General features: G+C 45.2%; 1 long non-coding RNA gene across 1 annotated transcript in view; it reads left to right on the forward strand.

The window, feature by feature from the left end:
• LOC125282840 (uncharacterized) overlaps positions 1-17,979 on the forward strand; it is a 90,761-nt gene that overhangs the window by 45,166 nt on the left and 27,616 nt on the right. Inside the window, exon 2 of the long non-coding RNA XR_007190205.2 lies at positions 15,964-16,078. This is a non-coding gene — a long non-coding RNA (uncharacterized LOC125282840). The remainder of the gene's footprint in view (positions 1-15,963; positions 16,079-17,979) is intronic.

Raw genomic sequence — 17,979 nt, forward strand, 5'->3', positions numbered from 1 at the left:
CAGACAATGGCTTGTGTTCACAGGCATGGCTTTGAGTCAACAAGAAAAGGTGAAACCGCACTGTGCTATGATTACTAAGGAAGGTATAGTTGAGGCATAGTTAAGAAAGATTGTACTTTAAAATGGTAGCAAGGTGACGTGGGGAGGTCAGGCAGACCTGGATCCCAATCCAGCTCCATCCTAACCAGGCCATTGAAGGGTGCAGGTAACACCTCTGAGCCCCAGTCTCCCTATATCCACAAAGGAATGGTGAGAACTGCCTCACAAAATCGTCGAGTGGCTTAAGTGACATAACATTTACGGCAGCCAGCACAGACGTTGCCCTTCAAAGCTTGGGTTTCAGCTGCAGCTCTACGGGGACGGTGCTGGACAAACTACGCGCCGCGGCGTAATTATTACTACCATTGCTACTGTCGCTACCACCGTGCGTGTTGTTTTTCCATTCTCACCGAGAGACCCAGAAGCAACCGCTGGTCCTCTAGGCAGGAAAGCTCGCAGTTCACAGACCACCTCCCCACTGGCCTCTCTCCCAGAGAAGCTCCTGGGAGCTTCTCTCCCAGGCACGGGGTCCCGCCCTCCTCCATACCCCCCAGGTGTTTGTCCACACCTGTTAGTCGGGCTTTCTTGTCTCTGCGCAGATGGTGTTCTGTGATGGGTAAGAGCACTCCATCGCATTCAGGCGGGCCGGGTTCAAACCTAGATGTAGCCTTGGCCAAGATATTTGACCGTACTCTGCCTCATTTTCCTAATCCATAAGTGGGGCGTAATAAAATATCTCACAGGGATAGTATGAGAGTGAGATGAGTTGTTACATGTACATTTCTTGGAACAGTGCCTGTGGACCTAGTCAGTATCAGCCAAATATTAGGTAGCTATTATCTGTATGTAATATGTACACGTATGTGTGTATCTTATGTATGTGTACATATAAATATACATGTAAATGCCATTGCACCCCATACAAATGGACACTACGTGTTTTGTGAATGAATGAATGAATGAATGAATGAATGAATGAATGAATATAAACGGTCTGGGAGAAACCCTGACTATTTCAGTGAATTGCTGGGGAGGTTTGCTAGAGAGGCCATGACCTTTCCTTTCTCATTAACAAGCTCATGAGGGCGGGGAGAGGGTTGTGGAGCAGCAGACACTGAAGCCCTTTCTTGATTTTACAAGACTCCCTGTCTCGTGCTGGCACAGAGCAGGAATTCAAAGTATTGGAGACCCTCACCCAAGGCATTCAGGAGAGGCATTCCATCTGCCGTCCTGTATAAACAAACAACACAGCGGGGCTAGTCCCTTCTCTCCACAGGAAACCACTTGTTCCCATATTTTGTTTTTGCTCTCTTCTGCCTTTGCGGGATGATAAATGTGGCTTCAAAAAGCCAGAGGTACATTTTTTCCCCAGCCAACTCAGGAGACCTTCATATCCATAGGAACTCCGCAGTTACAGAGAGACTTGGAAAGGTGCCCATGAGCCCCCCATCAACCGTCCCCACCGGAGCTAGAGGCCTGGGAGTTATAGCCTCATGTTTAATTCCCAACCCCCTCTGTTCAGATGCTGAGAGGGGCCTGGGGAGTCTAAGTGACCCACTAAAAGCAAAAAATACCTGTTAGGAGTCAGAGAGGCCCGGATTGAAATCTCAGCACTGCCACTTTATGGCTGTGAAAATTGGGCAAGTTGGTTCAATTCTCTGAGCCCACATGCCTGTATGTGTGAAATGGGGGCAACACCCCACCCCCTGGGCCCGATGTGTGAGTGTAGGGACAGTCGGACGTGAAACATTTGGCTCCTGCTCGAGAGGGCCGATGCGTGCAGCTGTCCTTGGCCTACCCAGGAATGTGTGGTCCCTGGAAAGACCTCTGTCCCGGGTCAGGACTCCCACTATGCTAATGCCACCTTGAAAATCCACCCTGGAATTTGTGCACATCATGTAAACGCTCTGCCTCAGTTTCTTCTCTGCAGCACGAGGCTAAAAATAATCATCCACCTTACTTCCCAAATTTACAAGAAGCTAAAAATTACCTCATGTATTTTAAAAGTTCTTTGAAAGAGTGGAAACTGTTTAAATTGGTTTTTTTCTAAAGTACTGAGACCAGAGTTTCCTTAAATTAAGCAAGATTTGGGGCGCCTGGGTGGCACAGCGGTTAAGCGTCTGCCTTCGGCTCAGGGCGTGATCCTGGCATTCTGGGATCGAGCCCCACATCAGGCTCCTCCGCTGGGAGCTTGCTTCTTCCTCTCCCACTCCCCCTGCTTGTGTTCCCTCTCTCGCTGGCTGTCTCTATCTCTGTCAGGTAAATAAACAAAATCTTAAAAAAAAATTAAGCAAGATTTGCACTGTGGCCTTTGATTCATCAAAGTAGACCACCTCTCACAGATGAGACTTTAACTCATTAGAGCCACATTCAGAGAAAAGGCTTAATGGCTTTAATTCTCACTATGGTATATATGGTTGATAGCAGATCCTTAATTGAAAGAAAATTTTGATAAAGTAGAGGAAGGAGTGAGCACAGGGGAATCCTGCGCTCAAAATGTGCCCCACAGGGGCACCTAACAACAGCAGAAACATACTCTGCTCCACTTATCCATCACCTTTGGACTGGTCTGGACACACAGCTGTTCTAATTCCTGCGTAGTGTTTGTCTTGCCTCAGGACCAGCTGCCTCCATTGTTTATAAATGGAGAGGCAAAAGCTGGTTGTTATGAGGTATCTAATTTCAAAAACAATTGTTCTTGCTACAAATATTCTAGTAAGAGGCAGCCTGGTGTCCCTAGTTTACCTAAATCCGGGACAATTGTCCCTGCCAATCTCCAGCTGTCCATCTCTCCAGGCGGATCTACAAATCATCGTGGAGGGCAAAGAACGGCGCGTAGCCACAGCAGCGTATGTGCGGCGTGTTATGGACCCTTGCTCTGACCCATCAGAGCTCCCTGGCACATGAGCCCTACAATGGCAGTTCCCAACTCTTGTCGTCAGGTCCAGGTGATGAGCTCAAAGAATGCCCCAGAGAGAGCCAAGAATGTCTTTGTCTGACTTGGCAAGTGGCTTCCCTGCCCTGCAGTGGCCAGGGTGTGGGGGTGGGAAAATATTTTTGTTTCCTTCTGGAAATGACCACAATGGCCAGAGCCGGGCACAAATCCTTTAACTGCCCTGAGGGAGATTTGCCTTCCTCCAAAGGACAGAGGGAGACTTGGCCACACTTGTTCTGGAAATCAAAGTGCCTCCCAGGAACCACATTCTACCCGTGGGCTACACACTGAAACCAGGAGGGCTGCTGGATGAGAATGGATCTATCTTGAATCTCTTCACTAGACCTTCCCTCAGATATTCCAGACACCCCCAAGGCTCTGCCACCACAGCTGTGGTTGACCTACTTTCCCAGGGGTGCTCCATCTATCCACTCATTCAATCAGGCATCGACTGCTTACCTGGCCCACTGTGTGCCAGGTACTGTGTTCACAGACAGGGGAGGGAATTATGGGAGGAGACCGACTCCATATCCCAGTTTCCCTTCCCTGATGTGTGAGGAGGTGGGAATGGGACAGGGAAGGTGTTACTGTCACACTGGCCTTGGAAAAATGCTTCAACTCCTGTGTGAAGCACACTATCCTTCATTCCCCTCTGCAGAGGTGAAACGGGCTGAACCCTTCTCCAGGGTTTCTATTAAACTCTAAGAGTACAGTGAGGGAGGGGGGAAGAGAGATGGAACTATGCATTCAACTGCTGTTTGTTCAACAAATGTTCAATGAGCCAGTATTATGTGCCAAGCACCATGCCAGCAGTGGGAAAACAGGTGTGAAAGCACCGGGTGCTGACCGTAGGGGGTTGGATACACCCAGGTGCTGAATTCTCAGGTGGTCCACTGGTTTCCGGGCATCAGCCCCCCAGCCCACCCCTTCCTTCTACTGCCAGCCATTTTATTAAAAAATGAAAGCCTAACATAATTTGCTCTGCCTTGTGAGCTCGGAAGGCCTACACTCCCACAGGCTAAAAGTTCACACCAACAGGCGTGATTAACTGGTAGTTATCATGAAAATGGAATGTGATTAATTATGCAGTTTGAAACTATTCAAGTCCACTTCCAACAAAATTACATCCTGAAACTATGGCATCAGAAAGCCTCCACACATAATTGACTCATATTTGAGTCATTCGCACTTACACCCTAAATACCATCTATAAAACAAACAATGTTATCAATATGTGTGTGTGTGTGTGTGTGTGTGTGTGTGTGTGTGTGTGATGGGGTAGGAGAGTGTGCTGCACACACAGAAGGGTGTCTGAGCGTGTGGCCCATTATTTGAGTGTCACGTGTGTGTGATGGGGTAGGAGAGTGTGCTGCACACAGAAGGGTGTCTGAGCGTGTGGCCCATTATTTGAGTGTCACGCACAATCGCCCGCCATCTTGGAATGCCATGCATCCAGACCATTGTCTGGTGGATGGAGCTACCAGTGGGCCCATGAAGTGTGTAAGGTGCCCACATTAGTTGTCTATTTTTGCGTGACAAGTCACCCCAACACACAGCAGCAGCTTAAAATAATAATCACTTAATATTTCTCATGAATTTTGTGGGTCTGGCATTTGGGAACAGCTCAGCTAGAGGTTCTGGCTCATGGTCTCTCATGACATTTCCATCCAGTGTCAGCTGGGGCTGCACCTAAAATTTGAGGGGGGCTGGAGGGTCCATCTCCAAAGGAGCTCACTCCATGACTGGTGTGTTGATACCAGATATTGGCCAGGGGCCTGTTCCTCTCCGTGTGGGCCTTTCCGAGGGGCATCTTGAGTGTCCTTAAGATACAGCAGCTGGCTTTGTCCAGAGTGAGCAATACAAGAGACCACGGCCAAAGTAGCAGTGCCTTTTAGGACCTCTCTTTGGGCTTAATTTTCATTTCTACAATATGCAGCCCTGACTCAGCATGGGAAGGGCCACCACCAGGATACATCATCACAAATGCTTCAGACTCAGTCCCCTGCTGACCAATAGAGGCGGTAGGACATTCCCATTTGTCACATCTCCGCATATATCACTGAAGCTATGTGTCAATGGACACGCTTTAGAGAATTTTGTAGCAATAAAAAGTAGACAATGCCAAAACTCCGTCGAACATCATTGGGGCTGTTTGTGAACATTCAGAGGTCTCTTGAATCCACTTCCCACAGATAACCACTGTTAACATTTTGGCATATGTCCTTCTAGGTCTTTTCCATGTCCTGTCCACTGGCTTCCCTCCTAACAGCATTTAAAGAGGTTTACGTCTGTCCCATCTTAACAAAACATTTCCTTCTCCTCTGTTCTCTTCAGCTGTTACGTTCTATCTTAGCCCCTTCACAGCCTACCTTCTTCAACACTTGGCTAAACTCCTCACCCCCCAGTTGCTCCTCGAACCACTTAATCTGGCTTCAGGATCCACGACTGCGTGCACACTGTCCCTGCCAAAGTCAACAGTGACCTTTTTGTTGCTAAAGCGGACGGATACCATTAGGCCCTTTTCTTACCTGACAACTTAGCACCATCTCATGCCACAAACTCCCTTCCCTGGCTTTTCTCTTGCTTCTCTGACCACCCCTATCAGTCTCTATTCCACGTTCCTATTCTTCTTCTTTTTTTTTAATAATTTTTATTTTGTTATATTATGTGTTCCATAATTCATTATTTGCATATAACACCCAGTGTGCCATGCAATATGTGCCCTCCTTACTACCCATCACCAGCCTATCCCAATCCCCCATCCTCCTCCCCTCTGAAGCCCTCAGTTTGTTTCCCAGAGTCCACAGTCTCTCATAGTTCATTCCCCCTTCTGTTTACCCCCCCTTCATTCTTCCCTTCCTTCTCCTACCAATCTTCCTGTATGATATTTATTTAGTTAGTTAGTTTTAAATGTTTTTTTATTACATTATGTTAGTCACCATACAGTACATCCCTGGTTTCTGATGCAAGGTTCGATGATTCATTAGTTGCGTATAACACCCAGTGCACCATGCAATATGTGCCCTCCTTACTACCCATCACCAGTCTATCCCATTCCCCCACCCCCCTCCCCTCTGAAGCCCTCAGTTTGTTTCTCAGAGTCCATAGTCTCCCATGCTTCACTCCCCCTTCTGATTACCCCCCTTTCTTTATCCCTTTCTTCCCCTACCGATCTTCCTAGTTCTTATGTTCCATAGATGAGAGAAATCATATGATAGTTGTCTTTCTCTGCTTGACTTATTTCACTTAGCATTATCTCCTCAGTGCCGTCCATGTTGCAGCAAATGTTGAGAACTCGTTCTTTCTGATGGCTGAGTAATATTCCATTGTATATATGGACCACAGCTTCTTAATCCAGTCATCTGTTGAAGGGCATCTCGGTTCCTTCCACGATTTAGCTATTGTGGACAATGCTGCTATGAACATTGGGGTGCATAAGGCCCTTCTCTTCACTATGTCTATATCTTTGGGGCAAATACCCAGTAGTGCAATTGTGGGATCATAGGGTAGCTCAGTTTTTAACTTGTTAAGGGACCTCCACACTGTTTTCCAGAGTGGCTGCACCAAACTGCATTCCCACCAACAATGTAGGAGGGATCCCCTTTCTCCACATCCTCTCCAGCAAATGCTGTTTCCTGCCTTGTTGATTTTTGCCATTCTAACTGGCGTAAGGTGGTATCTTAGTGTGGTTTTGATTTGAATTTCCCTGATGGCTAATGATTTTGAACATTTTTTCATGTGTCTGTTAGCCATTTGTATGTCATCATTGGAAAAGTGTCTGTTCATATCTTCTGCCCATTTTATGATTTGTTTATTTGTTTCTTGTGTATTGAGTTTGAGAAGTTCTTTGTAGATCTTGGATACCAGTCTTTTATCTGTAGCATCATTTGCCAATATATTCTCCCATTCGTGGGCTGCCTCTTAATTTTTTTGATTGTTTCCTTGGCTGTGCAGAAGCTTTTTATCTTGATGAAGTCCCACAAGTTCATTTTATCTTTTGTTTCTCTTGCCTTTGGAGATGTGTCATGAAAAAGGTTGCTTTGGCCAATGTCGTAGAGGTTGTTGCCTATGTTGTCCTCCAGGATTTTCATGATTTCCTGTCTCACATCGAAGTCTTTCATCCATTTGGAGTTTATCTTTGTGTATGGTGTGAGAGAGTGGTCAAGTTTCATTCTTTTGCATGTAGCTGTCCAATTTTCCCAGCACCATTTATTGAAGAGACTCTTTTTTCCACTGGATATTTTTTCCTGCTTTATCAACGATTAGTTGCCCAATGAGCTGAGGGTCCATTTCTTGGTTCTCTATTCTGTTCCATTGGTCTATGTGTCTGTTTTTGTGCCAGTACCATGCTGTCTTTGTGATCACAGCTTTGTAGTACAGCTAGAAATCCGGCATTGTGATGCCCCCAGATTTGTTTTTCCTTTTCAACAGTTCCTTGGAGATTCGGGGCCTTTTCTGGTTCCATACAAATTTAAGGACTATTTGTTCAGTTCCTTGAAAAATGTCATCAGTATTTTGATCGGGATAGCAATGAAAGTGTAGATTGCTCTGGGTACATGGACATTTTAACTATGTTAATTCTTCCGATCCATGAGCATGGAATATTTTTCCATCTTTTTGTGTCTTCCTCAAGGTCTTTCAGGAGTGATTTATAGTTTCTAGAATATAGGTCCTTTACATCTCTGGTTAATTCCAAGGGAACGTATAGTTTTTGGTGTTATTATAAATGGGATGGATTCCTTAATTTCTCTTTCTTCAGTCTCATTATTCGTGTATAGAAATGCAACTGATTTCTGAGCATTGATTTTGTATCCCGCCACATTACTGAATTGCTCTATAACTTCTAATAGTTTGGGAGTGGATTCTTTTGGGTTTTCCACATACAGTATCATGTCATCTGCGAAGAGAGACAGTTTGACTTCTTCTTTGCCAATTTGGATACCTTTGATCCCTTTTTGTTGTCTGATTGCTGTTGCAAGGACTTCTAGTACTATGTTGAATAATAACGGCGAGAGTGGGCATCCTTGTCGTGTTCCTGATATTAAGGGAAAGGCTTCCAGCTTTTCCCCGTTGAGAATAATATTTGCTGTAGGCTTTTCATAGATGGCTTTTATGAGATTGAGAAATGAACTCTCTATTCCTACGCTCTGAAGGGTTTTAATCAGGAAAGGATGCTGTATTTTGTCAAATGCTTTTTCTGCATCTATTGAGAGGATCATATGAATTCTGAATTTTTGTTTCTGAATAAAATCTAAGACACTGATAGATTTGCGAATGTTGTACCACCCCTGCATCCCAGGGATGAATCCCACTTGGTCATGATGGATAATCCTTTTAATGTACAGTTGGATTCTATTTGCCAGGATCTTCTTGAGGATTTTGGTGTCCATATTCATTAGGGAAATCGGTCTGTAATTCTCCTTTTTGAGGGGGTCTTTGCCTGGTTTGGGGATCAAGGTAATATTGGCCTCATAGAATGAGTTTGGTAGCTTTCCTTCTGTTTCTATTTTTTGAAATAGCTTTAGGAGAATAGGTATTATTTCTTCTTTGAATGCTTGGTAGAATTCCCCAGGAAAACTGTCCGGGCCTGGCATTTTATTTTTTGGAAGGTTGTTTATCACTGACTCAATCTCTTCATAATTAATTGGCCTGTTTAAGAAATACATTTCTTCCTGTTTCAGTCTTGGTAGTTGATGGGTTTCCAGGAAGGCCTCCATCTCTTCCAGATTGCTTAATTTATTTGCATAAAGCTGTTGATAAAAGTTTCTAATAATGCTTCCAATTTCACTGGTGTTGGTTGTGACCTCTCTCTTTTCATTCATAATTTTATTGATTTGGGTCCTTTCTCTATTCTTTTGGATAAGTCTTGCCAGTGGTCTGTCAATTTCATTGATTCTCTCAAACACCCAGCTTCTAGTCCTGTTGATGTGCTCTACTGTACTCCTGGTTTCTAATTTGTTGATTTCTGCTCTAATTTTGGTCAGGTGCTTCCTTGTGCGTGGATTAGGCCTGTCCCTCTGTTGCTGTTCCAGCTTCTTGAGGTGAGAATATAAATACTGCATTTTAGGTTTTTCTATTCTTTTGAGTGAGGCTTGGATGGCTATGTATTTCCCCCTTAGGACTGCCTTTTTACTATCCCATAGGTTTTGGACTGTTGTGTTTTCATTCTCATTGGTCTCGATAAATTGTTTAATTTGATTTTTGATTTCCTGGTTTATCGAATCATTCCTGAGCAGGATGGTTCTTAGTCTCCAAGTGTTTGAGTTTCTTCCAAATTTTTCCTTGTGGTTGAGTTCCAATTTCAAAGCATTGTGGTCTGAGAATATGCAGGGAATAATTTCAGTCTTTTGGTATTGGTTGAGACCTGTTTTGTGACCCAGAACATGGTCTATTCTTGAGAATGTTCCATGGGCATTAGAATAGAATGAGTATTCTTTGGTTCTGGGGTGTAGTGTTCTATATATATCTATGAGGTCCAACTCGTCGAGTATGGCATTCAAAGCCTTTGATTCTTTGCTTAGTTTTTTCCAGGGTGTTCTGTCTATTTCTGATAGTGGGGTGTTGAGGTCCCCTACTATTAATGTATTTTTATCTATATGTCTCTTTATTCTGATTAAGAGTTGGCTTGTGTATCTTGCTGCTCCCCGTTGGGGGCATATATATTTATAATTGTCATATCCACTTGTTAGATACATCCTTAAAGAATAATATAGTGCCCTTCTGTGTCTCTAACTATAGTCTCTAGTTTAACATCCAATCTATCTGATATGAGAATTGCTACCCCAGCTTTCTTTTGGGGTCCATTGGTGTGAAAGATGGTACTCCATCCCTTTACTTTCAGTCTGAATGTACCTTTGGGTTCCAAATGAGTCTCTTGTAGACAGCAAATGGTTGGGTCATTTCTTTTTATCCAATCTGCAACCCTCTGGTGCTTTAGGGGAGCATTTAAGCCATTCACATTGAGACCGAATACTGAGAGTTATGATTTTAATGATGCCATGTTGCCAGTAAAGTCTTTGTTTCTATAGATTGTGACTTTCTGTTCTGTATCACTCTTGGGGCCTTTGTACCTTTATAGAAGCCCCCTTAATATCTCCCGTAGGGCTGGTTTCGTGGTTACGAAATTGGTTAATGGCTGGCGATTCTGGAAGGTCTTTATTTCTCCATCAATTCTGAATGACAGCCTTACTGGATAAAGGATCCTTGGCTGTATGTTTTTCTCTGAAAGAGCTTTAAAAATGCCCCCTGAACACTTTCTCTCATTCCAGGTCAGTGTAGACAGGTCTGACGTAATTCTGATACCTTTGCCTTAGTACGTGAGAAATTTCTTTGTCCTGGCTGCTTTCAATACTGTATCCTTGCATCTAATATTTGCAAATTGTACTATGACGTGACGTGGCGTAGGTTTGTCATGGTTGAGGTTGGGAGGGGTCCTCTCTGCCTCTTGGACACAAAAGTTTGTTTCCCTTGCTAGATTAGGGAAGCGTTCAACCTCAATTTGTTCAAAATCTCTTCTAGACCTCTGTTTTTCTCCACCCCCTCAGGGATGTCGTTGATCCTGACATTGGATCGTTTCATTGAATCAGTAATCTCCCATAACCTACATTCGTGGGCGTGGCTTTTTTTAAGTCCAGATTCTATTTTAGCTTTCTCTTCTACTAACCCATCCTCCAATTCGCTAACACGTTCTTCTGCCTCAGTGACCCTGGCTGTCAGAGCCTCTAGTTTTGACTGAATTTGGCTCATAGAATTTTTAATTTCTGCCAGATTCGCTCTCATTTCCTCCCTTAGAGATTCTATATTCTCATTAACATTTTCATTAATACTTTTTTTCAAGTCTACACATCATCTTGACCATTGTTACTCTGAATTCCATTTCTGATAATTTGGTTACATCCATATCCATTAGTTCTGTGGCAGAGGCCACAGACTCATTGTCTTTTCTTTGCTGGGGGGGGGATTTCTCCTTCTCATCATTCTGATGAGGAGAGTTTGTAGGGGTTGTCCAGAGCCCAAATTATTGACCAGGACCCAGGCCGTGCGCCCTTGTTTTATAGGGATCTTAGGGATGTGGGCTTCTTGATTTTTCAGCCTGCCTTCTGGGGGAGGGGCCTGCCTTGCCGATACTCAGGCAACCCTGTTTGGGTAGAGTCTCCGTGTCTCCTGGGAGGGGGGATGTGGATGGGCACCCTGTGAGCCTGTGTTTCCAGGCTTTTGCTCTCTGGCGGCTTTCCCTGGCAGTTTGCTGTGCCTCTTCTGAGAGTCAGAGCAGCAGTGGCCGAATCTCAGCCTCTGTCTCAGAACAGAGGGATCGCAGACCGTTCTCCACTGATGTTCTGGCCACTTTAACTCTGTTTCTGTTGGTGCTGCTCATCTCTGCAGCGTCCCAGGATGTGCGCCCCACTCCCGGCGTCCCAGCCCTCACTTCCAGGGCCCGCGCGTCTCTGTCCTTTGTGTTTCTAACACCACCAGCCACCAGCCACCCCCGTGCACTCCGGAGCTCCCGGTCTCAGTCTGGTTCCAGTGAGAACACCGGAGTTCCGTGAGAAGTCTCGTGGCGCGTGTTCCCTGGCTCACGGTCTCAGTCTGCTGTCTCGCAGGTGCCGGTCCACGAGTCCACCCGCTCCCCACGTGCAGGTGGCTACCGCTTCCCGGAGCCAGAACGTGGCTGCTCCCTCCCCCTTCCTGTTATCGTCCGATATCTGTGCATGGTTTCACGGCTCCCCGCTTCGTACCTCAATACTCAGCGCTGGAGACGTTCATTTGTAGAGATCCAGATGCATCTTCCTGCGTCTCAGGCTGATTCCGTGGATGTTCAGGCTGGTCTGATACCTATCCAACTCAACTCAGGGGACCAGCTGAAAAAGGGGTCCCCTACTCCTCTGCTATCTTAACCCCCCACGTTCCTATTCTTCTATCCGCCCTTACGTGTTGGGGTTCCCTGAACTTCTGTCCTAGATGCACTTCTCACTCTACACACACTGCCAAGGGAGCCCAGTCCATTCCTAAAGCTTTGAGCTTTTTAAAAATCTATGCCTTTAGCTCAGACATCTCTCCTGAGCTTCAGGCCCATATAACCAACTATGCAATGAATAGCTTTATTAAGATCTCACACTCCCCTTTTGAAAACCAGATTTATCATTTCCCCACACGCATCAGCTCCTCCTATGTTCTCCCATTTCTGCAAATGGCACCTTTATCCACTCTGGGAGCACAGGAGTGAATTATTCTTGACACCCCCTTGTGTCCTTCATGTCTCTCATCCATCAGTCACCACATCCTGTGGATTCTACCTCTACGATAACCCTAGAATGCACCTGCTTTTCTCGATCCCCACTGCCAGCTCTCCAGTACCTCTCACTGTCACCACCCCCAAGCTCTTCGCTCATCTCCCTGTCTCCCGTCTTGCCCCACGATTTACTTCACTCTTCTACCATGGGCTATCTCGGGCGTTGTACATATCAACTACTTTTCTATAAAATGTAGCTACATAAGTCCTTTGTTAGGTTGGATTTTGATTTCATGATGTTAATGTATTTGACTCTAAGGTATGCTTTTCAGATAAAACATCAGGAATAATCATGTGATCCCTTCTATACAGAACAAATCTATCTCCAAAGTCCTATGTGGTATAAATTCGAGGGAAGTGGGGATCACAGTGTGTTCCTACGAGTGGACACACCAGTCCTCAGCCTGACAAAGTCCTTCTTAACCCAGTCCAGCCACATCCAGCCAGCTTAATTCCCACCCACACACCAGTATCTGTCCACTCCCTCTTTCACTCTCTTAGGCATCTGGTTGTTCCTTTATTGGGTATTTATTTAGTACTGAGTTCAGAGAAGCCATTATGCTAAGGAATACCCTCACTTCAACCAGTTTGTACCTTCATGACATACTCCGCTCCACCTCTCAAACTGCGGGTGATTTCTGGTTCTGGGCCTTTGCTCCCCACCACCCCGCCACTCATAATGTCCTCTTTCTTCCCTTTCTCCATCCTTTGATGGCAGCCCCTTTACTGGCCATCCTAGTCCACGGTGATCCCTAGACCTTTCTTACCTGTTCTCTCATTTCAAATAATCACCCTCTCTGGCGCTACAATTTAATTATTTCCCTATCTACGTTCTAGCTATAGCTATCCTTAGCTATTTCAATAGTGTCCCCCATCTAGATTTCAAGTCCCCAGAATCATATTATACATGTTTCCCTTTCTAGAAAACTAGTTAAGTAGTTATTACTTGTTAATAGCTGCATAGTTAACTAGTTAATTACTGTACCTCTGAGCCTTAAGCTCTTCATATATAGAACTGGAGACAGTAATTCCAACATTGCAGGATGGTTGTGGGAATGCAATGGGATACCAGATGAAAAAGACATTGTACTGGGCCTGGCACATAGAAAGTATGCAATCAGTGCTAGTTCCCAGCCCCTCAACGTCTAATCCTGAGCTGAAAAGACAATGACTACAAAGCAATTATTTGCAGAAGGAATGAATGAGTAAATGAATGACAAAGAACTGCAAGAAAAAAATAATGCATTCTGAACACACCAGAGTGGCCTTGTCAGAGAAATAGAGGACCTTTCCTTGGCTGGCCTGAGAGACATTGTGCCAGAGGGAGAACTGTGGAGGAAATAGTTCCTGCTTGGCTCGAAGATCATGAAGTGTTGATTAATGGGAAATCAGGTTTGATCTGGGTATTTCTGCTGCAGTCAGCTAATTTTTTCTAAGTTTGACTGAGTTTGTGATCTGTCAGGATTCCCAGAAGAAAGTGGCAGGCAAGTGTTTCTTATAAACTGAAAAGAAATTCTTGCGTAAATTAGTTTTCACATGGCATAGGCCTGGCTCAAAGTTCTATAAATAATGAGAATATGTTGGTTTCAGAGCCCAGGCTATAAATATTTATTCCCACACTGCCACTGGTGTTGTAGAAATTTCTTTTTCACTAATGGGCATTCCATTTGCTTTGAGAAAGACATGAAACTGTCCAAAAAGCACTGAAAGGTCATGACATAAAAGGCCATTGAGGCGGGGGAGGGCACTAAAAGGAGGGAGTGTCATCTCCAGATGCTGACCATTTGGTTTTCTAACTTTATACCATGAGTTCATGGAATTAACTCTGAGTTCGTTGTGGAGGGAATGACTTTGTGGTCTGCCGTGGTCCACAGTGACAATTAACCCCTCCCCTCCCATCTTCACTGCAGAAAGTGACATTCATTTTGCATTTGTCACCACAGACATGGCCGAGATTTCCTGTCTTCTTCTGATCCCCTTCTTCATTCTCCACTCCCTCTGCCCTCCGCATTCTTAGCAGACCTCCCCATCACCCCACCCCATGTCTTTTCAACTACATGGGGCTGTCTTGAAGAAGGGGGAGGTCTGTGGAGAGTCTTGGCACACTCTTGCTCCATAGTGCATGAACAAACGGGAGGAATTTATTTTATGTGGTCACAGAAAGACAAATCTGGGACTTCACAGATCACCTGACAAAGGGTGATTCCTCACCAGGGTCCATGCAACTCTATGGGATCTGTCTATAGAAATCAATGAGTCCATGAATTTGGATGGAAAAAGATTGCATCTTTAGTTTCACTAACTACTATAATTTAGCCCTTCCTTCCATTAGGAGTGAAGCAACACACCACAATTACTTTACCAGGACCTGTGACTTCTTCACCAAAGAAGTCATACTCCTTTTTATACCTCATTATGGTTATTATAAAAATCTCAAAATATCTTTTACTTTCAACATTATTGTAAAATTATGGCAAAATTATAACATTATAAGTAAAAAATTACGTGCCAGCAGATCTTGCTATTTGGTACATTGGTAATGAAGCATGTTATTATTATATCAAACATTTGTGCTTTTGCAATTATATTGAAAGCTATGGCAACGTAATTGGTTTCTTTTGTAATCCTTACTATTTTGCTTTATGCATTTAAAAACATTTTTCTAGGAAGGGAATCTATAGGTTTCACCAGACTGCCAAAGGGTGGCCACAGCACAAAAAAAGGTGAAGAACTCATGTCGGTTCCCTGGAAGTACATGGTTTGTCTCACACACATATTTCAGGATCTCCGAGAAGGATAGGGCAGACCCATCAGGGGGCAACAGGAAAGAATACTGTGATTGATTAGCAATGTCTGTCATGGGCACGCAATGGAGAGGAGTGGGAGATTGTCATTCATCACAGGTTCCTCCCACTATCTGGAAGTAGAGCGTTCCTATGAAACCTTCTGCAAGCTGAGATGGTAACTACAAAGAAGCAATTACCATTAATTTATATGGAAAATTTTTTGAGCATTCCCAGACCCAAAGATAACCTTCCTAGGCTTTTCTGATACCTTAGGGCACATCTTGTTGACAGAAGCACAAAATAAATCAAGATAAAGCCCAGATGCTCGCAGGCACAGCTAAAAACTGTGGTGGCTTGGTGCTGAGATCCCCAGCGTCATCCTGGGGAAGGAGCTCCCCAGCACCACTCTCGCTCCTCTGCAAAACAGGCACCAGATGCCTTCTTTCATAAAAACGAAATCCTCTTCAGATGTCTTTCAGTGAGCCAGCACAGGTCTTTTGTAAAAGCAAGGGGACATAACTCGAACTTTGGAAAAGGGGAGATACCTGTGCTCTCCAGTCTAAGCCGGGTGCAGCAAATACAGCTCTGTGCACTGATGGGAATGTTTCATCCGCTCCGTCCCACATGGCGGCCACTAGCCGCACACAGCTTTCGAACCCTTGAAATGTGGCTGGTGCAACTGAAAATTTTAATTTTTAGTTCTGTTTCATTAATTTACATTAAAATAGCCACATGCCGCAGTGGCTACCATGTTGGACTACAGAGTTCTAAACTAATCCCACCCACACCCACCCTCATCACCTCCCACCCCACCCCACCACCTATACCGAGGAGGAACCTGGACCCAAAGAGAAGTCACTGGACCCATCTGTGACAAACCCAGACTGACATCCCATTTTTTCTCATTTTTGCAGTGTTCCTAAATTACCAGTTAGCAGAAGCTATTCCCTGAACAATGCACGAGTGTGCCAGGAGAAAAGAAACAACTCGAAGTTACATATGTCCTTCATTTGTCCTCAGGAAAACAAGGTAAGACACCATCTTTTCAGTACAGCAAGGTCCGAGTTAATGGGTTCCTTTTTGTTTTTGTTGGATATGTCAGTTTGAAGGGGAAGGGCTGGAATTTCATTTGCTTTTTCTCAGCTAATTTCAGAAAATGTTCACAGGTGTTTCAGATAAAAATCTATTGTTTGCTGTTTTGCAATCTGCAAACATTTAAGAAACCTGCGCTGAGCCGTACTGTTTCTGGAGATAATGTGTGCCCCCAAGCAGGGTCCCTGCTGTGACTTAGAGAACAGTCGCCCTAACTTGCCCACCCTTAGTTTGCCAGAAGGGCGGCTGTTGATGAGGAATTTGTGGTGGAAAATTCTGGCCTGAGGAGGGGACACTTTCTGATGAGGTCACGGGGAAGGAATGCCTTCCTCCGCAGAGGTGGGCGCCTGGGACAGCCGCCAGGAGTGTGGTCTGGGAAGCACGGGCCCTCAGACAGGGGAAACGAGTCCTGCCCTTGCCCTGGGCACAGGAGCCATCTTTGGGGGTCACCACGAGGGGTTTCATGGTTTCGCCCTCCTGCACGCTCAAGCCTGGGGGGTGGGGGAGTGGCAAACAATGGGCTCCCGGCTAGGAGAGGGCTTCACCTTGAGCTAACATTGTCTTTCTGACGGCAGCCAAGGCTGGCCACAACTCAAAACATTCATACGCAGCAAAACTGCCCAACACGCTCATTATGATGTTTTCTAAGGTTTCTGAGGTATATAAACAATTTTCAGAGACTTCCTGTTGCAGACTAGCAGACCCTTCTCCAGACAAGCTGAATCAGAATTTGAGAGGGATGTGTGCTGGGAAGGTAGGTTTTAAACAAAGCTCCCTGCCGATTCTGATGGGCAGTGAGGTTTGGGAACTACTGGCCTGAAGCATGGCATCCATACCCTTCATCCCGGCACTCAAGGCCTCTGAGAGCTGGCCCTGCTCTACACAGGTGGGGCCTCATAGTGGGAAACACACACATTGGGTAATAAGGACATAAATGACAACAGGTGACATTTATTGGGTACATGCCAGGGGTCAGGTATAGACTAAGAGCTTTAAATGAATCCCCATTTAGTGTGCACACTGGCTCTGTTATTACCATTTTGCAGATTAAAAAAAAAAGTTTAGAATGGTTAAATAAGTTGTCCAGGGACACACAGGGAAGGTAGAAATGGAGCTCAGACTGAGTTGGTCAAATTTCAAAGTCCATGCACTGGACCCAGGGTGACCGACTGTCCCAGTTTGCCAGGGACTGAAGGCTTCCCTAACACACGGGATGTTCTCTGCTAAAAGCTACAAAGTCCTGGGCACAGGAGAGAGCTGGTCACCCTGCCCTGACTTGGAGATTCCGGCCTGAGATGGAGACTCCACTCCACCACTCGTGACCATGAGACCTCAGGCAAGCCCGCCCAGCCCGGTCTCCCAGATTCCTCATTGGAAAACAAGAATCTGCCCCAGAAGGTAGCTGTGAGCGTTAAACGAGACATAATTCTCCTCCGTTCCCTCCATCTCGTCTTCTGGATCTCCTCTCCGATTATACGCAGTAGGGTCTCTTGGTCCAGCCTCTGATTCCCACTCCCCGCTGCATAAAATCGTCTGTGCATACTCAGGGGTGAGATTCCCAGTACTCTCCCAGCACTGACTCTTTCCTCCTCCATGTCCACAGCCCAGCTCGATCCTGACATTGGATTTATCCTTGGCCGTATTTTCATTAACAGGATCTGCACCTGGCTTTTCTTCATACTCATTTGGTCCTACCTCCTATCTGCCTGCTCTTTGTTTACAAATACCTTGGGTTTTCAAGGTTTTTTCTCCTTGTATCTCTTGGAAAGCCTTCTCCTGGCTGTCAGTTTTGTGGACCGTCTTTCCTGGCATCCCTTTGCCTCCTGGTAAGGAATTTT

Source organism: Ursus arctos, unplaced genomic scaffold (assembly GCF_023065955.2).
Source record: "Ursus arctos isolate Adak ecotype North America unplaced genomic scaffold, UrsArc2.0 scaffold_36, whole genome shotgun sequence".
Classification (NCBI taxonomy): domain Eukaryota; kingdom Metazoa; phylum Chordata; class Mammalia; order Carnivora; family Ursidae; genus Ursus; species Ursus arctos.